A 12,598-nucleotide genomic window follows, 5' to 3' on the forward strand; every position below is an offset into this window, starting at 1 on the left:
CAAGTCTACAAGTTAATGTGAAATGACAGAAGTCTCTCAAGCTTATCTCCATTTTCTACTGTGCAAAAATAAATTTTGGCTCTTAGAAAATCCTGTTATTACTCTTGACCTTTCAGTTTTGGGTCTATTTTAGCTACAGGTTTATGATTATCCATTAATTGTTAATGGAAATTGGGTTCTTTTCCATATATACATATCTTGTACACACACATACTTTCTATCCCTGCTTTTCTGAAACCAAGCAGAACTCTGTGGGGCCCTCCTGGGTTCAAATCCTTTCTTTGTCTCCTGTTTCTTTTTTGTAGGAAAAAGGTTTCAGCTTTCTAGACCTTTCCTGAGTTCCAAGTTCAGTTCAGTTCAGTTCAGTTCAGTTGCTCAGTAGTGTCTGACTCTTTGCGACCCCACGGACTGCAGCACACCAGGTTTCCCTGTCCATCTCCAACTCCCTGAGCTTATTCAAACTCATGTCCATTGAGTTGGTGATGCCATCCAACCATCTCATCCTCTGTCATCCCCTTCTCCTTCTGCCTTCAATCTTTCCCAGCATCAGGGTCTTTTCTAGTGAGTCAGTTCTTCGCATCAGGTGGCCAAAGTATTGGAGTTTCAGCTTCAGCATCAGTCCTTCCAATGAATATTCAGGACTGATTTCCTTTAGGATGGACTGGTTTAATCTCTTTGCAGTCCAAGGGACTCCCAAGAGTTTTTCTCCAACACCACAGTTTAAAATCATCAATTCTTTGGTGCTCAGCTTTCTTTATAGTCCAACTCTCACATTCATACATGACTACTGGAAAAACTATAGCTTTGACTAGGCGGATCTTTGTTGGCAAAGTAATGTCTCAGCTTTTTAATATGCTTTAATATGCTGGTCATAGCTTTTCTTCCAAGGAGCAAGCGTCTTTTAATTTCAAGGCTGCAGTCACCAACTGCAGTGATTTTGGAGCCTGAGAAAATAAAGTCTCTCACTGTTTCCATTGTTTCCCCATCTATCTGCCATGAAGTGATGGGACCAGATGCCATAATCTTAGTTTTCTGAATGTTGAGTTTTAAGCCAACTTTTTCTCTCTCCTCTTTCACTTTCATCAAGAGGCTCGTTACTTCTTCATTTTCTGCCATAAGGGTGGTGTCATCTGCATATCTGAGGTTATTGATATTTCTCCTGGCAATATTGATTCCAGCTTGTGCTTCATCCAGCCCAGCATTTTGCATGATGTACTCTGCACAGAAGTGAAATAAGCAGGGTGACAATATACAGCCTTGATGTATTCCTTTCCCTATTTGGAACCAGTCTGTTGTTCCATGTTCAGTTCAAACTGTTGCTTCCTGACCTGCATACAGATTTCTCAGGAGGCAGGTCAGGTGGTCTGGTATTCCTATCTCTTGAAGAATTTTCCACACTTTGTTGTGATCCACACAGTCAAAGGCTTTGGCATAGTCAATAAAGCAGAAATAGATGTTTTTCTGGAACTCTCTTGCTTTTTTGAAAATCCAACAGATATTGGCAATTTGATCTCTGGTTCCTCTGCCTTTTCTAAATCCAGCTTGAACATCTGGAAGTTCATGTACTGTTGAAGCCTGGCTTGGAGAATTTTGAGCATTACTTTACTAGCATGTGAGATGAGTGCAATTGTGTGGTAGTTTGAACATCCTTTGGCATGGCCTTTCTTTGGGATTGGAATGAAAACTGACCTTTTCCATCCTGTGGCCACTGCTGAGTTTTCCAAATTTGCTGGCATATTGAGTGCAGCACTTTCACAGCATCATCTTTCAGGATTTGGAATAGCTCAACTGGAATTCCATCACCTCCACTAGCTTTGTTCGTAGTGATGCTTCCTAAGGCCCACTTGACTTCACATTCCAGGAGGTCTGGCTCTAGGTGAGTGATCACACCATCATGATTATCTGGGTCATGAAGATCTTTTTTGTATAGTTCTTCTGTGTATTCTTGCTACCTCTTCTTAATATCTTCTGCTTCTGTTAGGTCCATACCGTTTCTGTCCTTTACTGTGCCCATCTTTGCATGAAATGTTCCCTTGGTATCTCTAATTTTCTTGAAGACATCTCTAGTCTTTTCCATTCTATTGTTTCCCTCTTTTTCTTTGCACTGATCATGGAGGAAGCTTTCTTATCTTTCCTTGCTATTCTCTGGAAATCTGCATTCAAATGGATATATCTTTCCTTTTCTCCTTTGCCTTTAGCTTCTCTTCTCAGCTATTTGTAAGGCCTCCTCAGACAACCATTTTGCTTTTTTGAATTTCTTTTTCTTGGGGATGGTCTTGAGCACTGCCTCCTGTACCATGTCATGAACCTCCATCCATAGTTCTTCAGGGACTCTGTCTATCAGATCTAATTCCTTGAATCTGTTTGTCACTTCCACTGTATAGTCATAAGGGATTTGATTTAGATCATACCTGAATGGTTTAGTGGCTTTCCCTACTTTCTTCAATTTAAGTCTGAATTTGGCAATAAGGAGCTCATGATCTGAGTCACAGTCAGCTCCCAGGTGGAGGATGGTAACTTCAGGCGGAGCACGAGATTCCTGGAACACTGCCCTTGTTACCCTGCCACCAACCAATCAGAAGAAAGTCACACCCTGCAGCCCCTAACCCTTATTTTGCTTTTAAAAGCTTGTCCCCCCAAAGCATTGGGGATTTTGAGGTTTCTGAGCATGAGCCACACATTCTCTCAGCTTGGCTCTTGCGATAAATCTTCCGCTGCTCCAGACTCCATCGTTTCCATCTGTTTGGCCTCACTGTGAGTCAGGCCCAGGAACTTGCGTCCCATAACATCTTCTCTTTCTCTTTGTGGTCATGCTCTGGTGTGGGTCTGTTTGCAATTCCTGCACTAGGCATGAGAGTACTCAATGGGCCCTTTCCATTTAGCAACTCATTTCCTGCGGTTCAGAGAAAGTTTCCTGAGTATCTTCTTTGATAGTTTCCCTTAATCCGTCTCTTACTGGAACTCTTATTGTCTGAAAGTTGCAGCTCCAGGATTGGTTCTCTCACATTCTAAATTTTCATCTTTACCAACTTTATTTATGTTGTAATCCTCCTATTGTGTTTTGGCTTGTTTATTTTGATTTATTTTATTTCCGTAATTTTTAAAATTTCCAAGAGCTATTTTTTCCCCCTGACCATCCATGTTGTCATTGAAAGAAAAACTCTTTTCTGGTTTTATGGTTAAAATATCTCTTCTTACATCTCTCTGCATTTTTCCTTTTTCTTTTCTTCTCCCTGTAAAGACTCTCTTTCTGTACATTGCTGTTTTCTACTTTTTATTTTGGCCCACGTTTTTCATATGAGAGACTCTCTTTAGATGTACTATGATTCTTGATGGTCTGCTTGTAAGTGGGAAACTCTTACAGAGCTCATAGAACATACTACAAAGTTCTAAAGTAAAACAGTCTGGTATTGGCATATGAATAGGCAAACAAGTAGAACAGACTGATGAGTCCAGAAGTAGGTCCAAGAACAAATGGAAATGTAGTATGTGAGAAACATTAGCTCTTGATTAATGGGGAGACAGCATTGAAACAACTAAATAGCTATTTGGGAAAAGATAAAGTTGGATTCATTCCTCATACCATATACTCCAAAAGCATGAAAGATAAATGAGATGAATAAACTTCAAATGCATGAGAGATACATACAAGTACATACAAGTACTAAAGAGAAAATATAAGTGATTCACTTTATAACTTGAGAGTAGTGACACACTAATTATGACTTTAAATCCAAAAGTAGTGAATGAAAAGATTAATTTGACTATACAAAAATAAAAATATTTTGCAGGACAGAAGATCAAATTTCTACCAATAAGCAACGTCAAAAGATGTTGATAAACTAAAAGAAAAATATTTTGCAGGACAAAAGATCAAATTTCTACCAATAAGGAACGTCAAAAGACATGATAAACTAAAAGAAACTATTTATGTGTATTATAGCTTAAAGCAAATTAATGCATAAGAGAAAAGGAATAAAACAATCTTTTAAAAGAAAGATCCTGCAATTAAAAACTTGAATTATAAACATCTATATGAAGTCATCAATTTTTTCCTGTATCACATACCTTTCATTAACTACAAGAGTCTACAAGCAAAGACAACCCAATGGCAATGAGCACACTATGCTAATCACTGGAACCTGGTTCATAAATACCATTTTTCACTAAAACAAACCAAGTCCCTTGCAGAAATGGCTGATCCAGACCTGGGGCAAACTAAGGACAAGGTGAGCTTGGGAAATCTCGTTGCATCAGAAATCAAGGAAGCATTCAAAGTGTCAACCTGACTGGCTGAAGAATGCTCAGATAGCTGGTAAACATTGTTTCTGGATGCGTCTGTAGGGCTGTCTCTGAAAGAGACTAGCATTTGACCTGGTGGAGTAAATAAAGAAGATTCCCTCCCCAATGTGGGTAGGCATCATCCAGTCTTTAAAAAAAAATACTTAAGCATTTATTTGACTGCACTGAGTCTTAGTTGTAGCACTCAGGAGCTTTGATCTTAGTTGCAGCATGTGGGATCTAATATCCCAGACCAGGTCTCCCCCATTAGGAGCGCAGAGTCTTAGCCACTGGACCACCAGAGAAGACTCCATCATCCAATCACTGAAGGGTATGAATAAAACAAAAAAGCAGAGGAAGGGCAAATTCCATCTCTCTGCTTGAGCTGGAACTTTAACCTTCTCCAGCTCTTGTACACTGGAGCTCCTGGCCTTTGGACTCTGGACTGGGGATTAACACAATCAGCACCCCCACTCTATCTCCTTTTCTTGGGATTTTGAGTTCATCCCAGGGCTTATACTCTTGGCTCCCTTGGTTCTTGGACCTTTGAGTTTAGACCAGCTTTCCTGTATCTCCAGCTTACAGATAGCAGATTGTGGGATTTCTCAGCATCCCTGATAATAAATCTCTTTAGATATTGGTCCTGTTTCTCTAAAGAACCCTGACTTATAAATGGGATGTGTTAAAAGAACACAGGAGGAGCTTGAAAGGGCTCACACTAGCCAAATTTCTAAGAAGAGATTGAGCATCAAATGTGGCTTTACTGTATTGTAATGACTGTGAATTGTCACAAAAATTGAAAAAGAAAATAATTCCTTGAGTCCAAAGTGACAACCAAAAGATAAAGATAAAATTTAATTTACCACCACTGAGGAGAATATTTAAACATTTCCTTTGGGCTTCCCTTGTGGCTCAGCTGGTAAAGAATCCGCCTGCAGTGTGGGAGGCCTGGGTTCAGTCCCTGGATTGGGAAGATCCCCTGGAGAAGGGAAAAGCTACCCACTCCAGTATTCTGGCCTGGAGAAGTCCATGGACTATATAGTCCATGGGCTTGAAAAGAGTTGGACATGACTGAGTGACTTTCACTTTCTTCTATAAATTGACCAAAGGAAATAGTTAAGCATTTGCCCTGATGTTCAGGAAGAACTGTAGTTCACCCCCATTGATAAGGGAGAGCTTTTCTTTATAGAATGTCAGCTAACACATGTAGAATAAATGGTAGAAAGTCACCATTTTGCAGCTCCTCCAATGAAATAATCATTTCAAAGAAAGATCTTGAATGTATGCTAATTCATCAGGTTGCCAAGGAACAACAGAGTGCCAAGGGATCATATGTTAATGACAAAGGAAAACAGCATGTCTTCACAACTAAGAGCCCTCCTAGTCACCATCTTGACAAGTGATGAAACAGGATCACTAACAGTGGACACCTGGACACTGTGTTTCTCTGGATGAAATCTAATGTGAAGTTCCTGCCTTCTCTTTAGCACATTCTTGTCAGAAATACTTTAAACACAGCCTGAACATAACTGAGTCTTTAGTTGGATTCCAATTGATGGGAAATACAGAAGACAGAGAAACAAGGTTAATGACACTACAAAGAAACCATCAGACAGTTTAAGAATATGAGACATTCTACAAGACAACTGGCTTGGTCTTTTCAAATAGTCAACATCATTTTTTAAAATGTGGGAATAATTTAGTGAAGACTGAAGACTAGTGACAACCAGGGGCAATGCATGAAGCTTGACTGAATCTTCTTTTTTAATTTTTATTTTACATTAGAGTATAGTTGATTTCCAATATTGTGTTGGTTTCAGGTATACAACAAACTGATTCAGTTATATATATATATATATATACATTTATCCATGCTTTTTCAGATTTTTTCCCCATGTACATTATTACAGAATATTGAGTTGAGTTCCCTGTTGACAGTAGGTCCTTGATATCTATTTTACATATAGTAGATATGTGTACGGAGAAGGCAATGGCACCCCACTCCAGTACTCTTGCCTGGAAAATCCCATGGACGGAGCAGCCTGGTAGGCTACAGTCCATGGGGTTGCTAAGAGTCAGACACGACTGAGTGACTTCACTTTCACTTTTCACTTTCATGCATTGGAGAAGGAAATGGCAACCCACTCCAGTGTTCTTGCCTGGAGAATCCCAGGGACGGGGGAGCCTGGTAGGCTACTGTCTATGGGGTCACACAGAGTCGGACACGACTGAAGTGGCTTAGCATAGCATAGCATAGCATAGGTATGTGTATGTTAATCCCCAAACCCTAATTTATCCCTCCCCGCCCCCTTAATTGGATCTTGACTGAGAAAATAATAAAGCAATAATAAAAAGCTTATTAAATGAAAAATGGGAAAATTTGAGCATAGACCGTATATCCAATGGTATTATGGAATTATTATTAATTTTCCTAGGTATGATAAGAGTATCATGGCTTTGTAGGAGAGTGTCCTTAATTTTTAGAATATGCAAGCTGAAGTTGTTTACAGGAAAAGCACATGCTACCTGCAACTTCCAAAGGGTTAAGCATACATATAAAATACATTCATAGAGAGAGGAAGTCCATATGGCAAAATGTTAACAATTACTGGGCCTAGATGGAGAGTATTAGGGTGATCATTGTACTGTTCTTTCAAGTTTTCTATATGTTAGAAAAATTTCATGGTAAATTAGAAGAGAAAAAATGAAGCTGATGTGAAGCCTTGAGTCCATGGGTTACTTAATAGTGTTTCATCTTGACCACAAAACCCCTCTAGTGTGTCTTTAGGCCTATTAATATTTTATTGGCTTAGTCTAATTACACAGGGAGAATGTTCCAGTCTCCCTTCAGTTTAGCTTTAGCCAAACAGGCCAACATTTTGGCCAAAAGGAAGGATAGTGTGTGGAGAGAGGAGTCTTATAACTCAATATATAAAGTTTTACTTAAATCCTCTGTTTTTAGGTATGGAAATCCTGGCCACAAGAATATCTCGTTTTCCCCAGGCCAGAGACCTGCTCTTTCACTCTTTCCAGAGAATAAACCTCTGGCTTCCTGCTGCTTTGGGGGAAGGACAGTAACCCAGCTGAAAAGAATCTGTGGCTGCTAATGACTGAGCTTTCAGGAGTTTAGTGATACAGATCTGGGGATTTCCTGAACTTTCTCCACTGCTGCTTCAAAATCCATCTTCTCAGGTGTGTTCAGTTATTATCATCTGACTATCTACAGGTCTTCCAGCTTCCAAAATTCCTTTTTTTGTCTCTTATTCTCTTTGTGGGTTTATGCTTTTTTTTTTTTAAAGTGCACTTCTGTGACATTTTATTGGGATTTGAGAAAAGAGCAGAGACTAATGCATGTAATCAATCCATCAGCCTTTACTGGAAGTCAATCTGATGTTCTTTAGCCTCTTTTTCCCATATGCTAGTTTGAAAGTTATCTCCTCTTTGTATTCTTTAATGGGTTGTCCTTGAAATTTTAATCTTTCTGTTTGACTTAACAAAGTCTAAAGATAATCAATATTCTTATCTTTTTTCTGAATAATGCAAAGACTGAAGAAAGCTTTCACTTTGACCTCTCCTTTCCCGCTTTCCACACTACTTTGGTCTAATATTTTCTTTGTTGCTTCCAACACCTCCTTTTAAGCAGTCCCTTCATCAATAATATTTATTGAGGCTCCCTGCCATGTGGCAAGAGGTGTTCTGAGCACTGGAAATACAACAGTGAATAAGAGAGACAAAACTACTCATAAAAATGTGTTTTAAAAAATTTTATACATTTACTTACTTATTTGACTACACCAGGTCTTAGTTGCGGCATGTGGTCTAGTTCCCTGACCAGGAATCGAACTTGGGCCTCCTGCATTGAGAACAGAGTGTTAGCCGCTGAACCACCAGGGAAGTCCCATAAAAATGTTTTATGTTAGGTTGAACTATATGAAATTTCTAATATTTTGCCAATTTTTAGTTATAAAAGACTCATCTCAAGTTGGTTAACTATATGTATGTTTAAATATATACATATGCATATTTATATAAATACATGTAAAATCACTAATGTTTTTTTAATTTACCTAAACAGTTATTAATTTCATTGTTTATTGCTTCCATGTTACCTGTATCCCACTTCTCTCTGGGTCTGTTTCCATTTCAGATCCTGAGTAGTTCTTTCTAAAAACATTTTTATTTATTTATGGCTAGTCTGGGTCTTCACTGCTGCGTGGGCTTTTCTCTAGTTGCGGTGCACTGGTTTCTCATTGCGGTGGCTTCTGTTTTTGTGGAGCACAGACTTTAGGGCAAGTGGGCTTCGGGAGTTGCAGCGCGTGGGCTCAGTAGTTGTAGCTCTTGGGCTCCAGAGCACCGGCTCAGTAGTTGTGGCGTATGGGCTTAGCTGCTCTGCAGCATGTGGGATCTTACCAGATCAGGGATCAAACCCATGTCTCCTGAATTGGCAGGCAGATTCTTTACACTGAGCCACCAGGGAAGTCCCTGAGTAGTTCTTTGAATGAAGATCTGTCAGTGATAAAAGTCCTTCTCTGAAATTAACCTGTTACCCTTGAATAACGGTTTACTTGAGTATGATTCTTAGTTGGCCATTCATTTACCTCAGTCCCTTGAAAATATATTGCTGATAAGCCAGCTGAGAGTTTAATAATTTTCATTTGTAGATAATTAGTCTTTTCTCTTTGGCTGGTTTTAAGATACTTTGTCTTTGATATTCTGCAGATTCATTATACTGTGTCTTGATTTGTATTTGTTTTCATTTAATTTTAATCCTACTCAAGACTCAGGATGCTTCTTATATATGATGATTCAGATCACAACTTTCTTCAATTTTCAAAATTTCTCAGTCATCATCTTTTGAATATTGCCTGTTCTAAAGTGTTTGTGTTACCTGTGCAGAAATCCTAGTAGGAATATATTGGGTCTTCAAACTCTGTTCTTCATGCCTCTTAATATTTATTTATTTTTATTTTATTTATTTTTGGCTGCTCTGGGTCTTGGTTGCTGCACGCAGCCTTGCTCTAGGTGCAGAGAGTAGGGACTACTCTCTCGTGGTGGTGTGTGGGCTTCTCACTGTAGTGGCTTCTCTTGCTATAAAGCATGGGCTCCAGGGTATGCAGGCTTCAGTTGTTGCGATTCATGGGCTCCACGAGCACAGGCTCAGTGGTTGTGGCATATGGACTTAGTTGCCCCACGGCATGTGGGATCTCTCTGGATCAGGGATCGAACCCATATCCCCTGCATTGCAAAATGGATTCTTATCCACTGTACCGCCAAGGAAGTCCAAGAACAAGGTACCTTTTCATCTTTATAAATATACATTATTTTTTTTTTAACTCTACATCCAGGTTATGTTGTCAATTATTGGACTGGAGGGAAAAAAAAACAGATGGCTAACTCTTTTCCAAAAGTGCAGCTGTCTGTGAAACCCAGCTAGCCCTGGTGGCTCAGACAGTAAAGAATCTGCCTGCAATATGGGAGGCCTGGGTTCAGTCCCTGGGTTGGGAGGATCCCCTGGAGAAGGGAATGGCAACCCACTCCGGTATCTTGCCTGGAGAATTCCATGGACAGAGGAGCCTGGCAGGGTGCAGTTCATGGGATCACAAAGAGTCGGACACGACTGAACGACTAAGCACACACACGCTATGCAACAGGAAAACAGTGAAGACAAGGAAACAAACAAGTTTTGTGGAAATAATCTGGTTTAAGACACTTCATAGTGTTATCTGACTCTCCTTGTTGTATTATCAAAAAATCTGCTTGTCCCACTATTTGATGATGTTAAATATGATCACTTGTTTAAGATAACCCACCAGATTTCTCCCCACTACAAAAGTAAAGTTTAGTGATTGATACATAATCTGTGGGGAAGGCATGTATGCATTCCTTTCCTCAATAATGTTTCATTTAATGGTTTTAGCATTTATTGATGAACCTTGCCTGAATCAAATATTCCCTGAGGGTTGCAAAATAGCAATTTAGAAAAATTACAGTATTCCATTCACATGTATTAGCTGTTTTCTTCTATAAGTAAGAACTTTTAGGGTATTGGGTTTTGAATCCAAAGACCTGAACAAAAATGTTTAACCTGAATCTAATGATGAGGAAGTTAGTTAAATTCATATCATCTTCTTTGGACTCTTCAAAAGAAGTCCGTGTCTGGGCTGGTGAATACTGTTCTTAATGTAAAGAGAATACAGAGACATAACAACCTGAGGAAGTGTGTCGGATCCTGAATTTTAAAAAAAGACAGAGAGAGAGAAAACAGCTATAAAAGCCATTTGGAGAGAACTGGGAAAACTTGGATATGTGGTGTACATGAGATGATATTGAAGAATTATGTTAACCTTCATAGTGTGATAGTGGTATTCTGTTTATGTCCAGTGTGCTTATTCTTAGGAGATGTATGTTGAAGTATTTAGTGTGAAGTGTCACTCCGTATACAATTATTTAAAATGGCTCCTAGGGACTTCCCTGCTGGTCCACTGGTTAAGATTTTATGTTTCAATGCAAGGGATGTTGGTTCAATCCCTGGTCAGGGAACTAAAATCCCACATGCCTTGCAGGCAAAAAAATCAAAATATAAAACAGAAGCAATATTGTATCACATTCAATAAAGACTTTAAAAGTGGTTTATATATTTTAAAAAACTTAAAAAATATTGAAATGGGAGGCAGCGGGAGCTTTTCCACCATGGCCACTAGGCCAATCTCTGTCTAAGTGGAACCAAGGATGCCACAAGGAGGGCCTTGATGAGAAGGTTAGTAAACCACTGCTGTGAGAACTCTCTCTCCAGGCAAGGCCAGTAGTCAACATCCACATGCCAAAGGATAGAGTCACTGGTCAGCACCAAGGCTATGGCTTTGTGGAATTCTTAGGTGAGGAAGATGCTGACTCAGCCATAAACATCATGAACATGATCAAACTCTATGGGAAGCCAATACAGGTGAAGAAGGCATCAGCTCACAGCAAAAACTTGGATGTGGGGGCCAACATTTTCATTGGGAACCTGGACCCAGAGATCCATGACAAGTTGCTTTATGATACTTTAAGTGCCTATGGGTTCATCTTGCAAACTCCCAAGGTTATGTGGGACCCTGACACAGGCAACTCCGAAGATCATGCCTTTATTAGTTCAGTTTCATTCGATGCTTTGGATCCAGCGACTGAGCCATGAATGGGCAGTACCTCTATAACCTCCCCATCGCTGTGGGAGGACACAGAAGGACTCCAAGGGTGAGTGCCATGGCTCAGCAGCTGAAAGACTTGTGGCAGCACAGAACCACTCTCCCAGGCTGACCACCCTCATCAGCTGTTTGCCGATGCACCACCTCCACCCTCTGCGTCCAATCCTGTGGTATCATCTTTGGGGTCTGGGCTTCCTCCTCCATGCATGCCTCCTTCTGGCTCTGTCCCACCCCCAGTACAGCCTCCTGGAGCCCTTCCACTCAGGATATCCCCAGTCATGCCCCCCCACCTATGCCTCCTGGGGCTGGAGGACATGGTCCCCCATCAGCGGGAACCCCAGGGGCTGGACATCCTGGACACGGACACTCACATCCTCACCCATTCCCACTGGGTGGGATGCTCCATCTAGAGATGTCTCAGATGCAGCTGGTCCACCATAGCCCTCACGGCTTGGGACAGCCCCATGCTGGGCCCCCTGGCTCTGGAGGGCAGCCATCACCCCAACCACCACCTGGGATGCGTCAGCCTTGACATCTTCTCATGAGCATGCCCCACCCCCGCCAGGGGCCTCTGTTTGGCTCTACTGTGGGTCTCCCAGTCCTATGCCTCCGCATGGTATGCATGGACCTCCTCTACTGATGCCCCCTAACGGATGGATACACTGGCCCTCCATGACCTCCACCCTATGGCTACCAGTGGGGGCCGTTCCCTCCACCCAGACCCACTTCCTGGCCTCCAGTTCCCCCTCGAGGCCCACTTCGAGGCCTTCTCCCTCGGTGATTTCTCATTGTCTTTCCTCCTATTATAGCCTCCCAATGTCTGTTTACTTCCTTGGACCAATCAGAGTTGCTATAACACTGAGGAGCTAAGGCACTAATCCCTTGCAGGCCTTTCTTTTTTAAGTGTAATTTTTTTCACAAGAGGTTTTATTTATTTACTTTTTTCTATGTTGGCCCTATGTGTTTTGCAAATACACAGAGAAAATAAAATGGTTCCACACACATATGTGTACACCTAACATGTACACATATACAAATACCTGCAACCAAACCAAACATTTTAAAAACTAAAACTATAAAATATCATCAAACAGGGAAGCATGGGTGTGTCTTGCATCTACGTACTGTATTAT

General features: G+C 40.7%; 1 pseudogene; it reads left to right on the forward strand.

The window, feature by feature from the left end:
* The first annotated feature begins 10,939 nt into the window (after nucleotides 1-10,939).
* On the forward strand, nucleotides 10,940-12,429 carry LOC113905121 (annotated as a pseudogene).
* The last annotated feature ends 169 nt before the right edge of the window (nucleotides 12,430-12,598 follow it).

Source organism: Bos indicus x Bos taurus, chromosome 15, assembly GCF_003369695.1.
Source record: "Bos indicus x Bos taurus breed Angus x Brahman F1 hybrid chromosome 15, Bos_hybrid_MaternalHap_v2.0, whole genome shotgun sequence".
Taxonomy (NCBI): domain Eukaryota; kingdom Metazoa; phylum Chordata; class Mammalia; order Artiodactyla; family Bovidae; genus Bos; species Bos indicus x Bos taurus.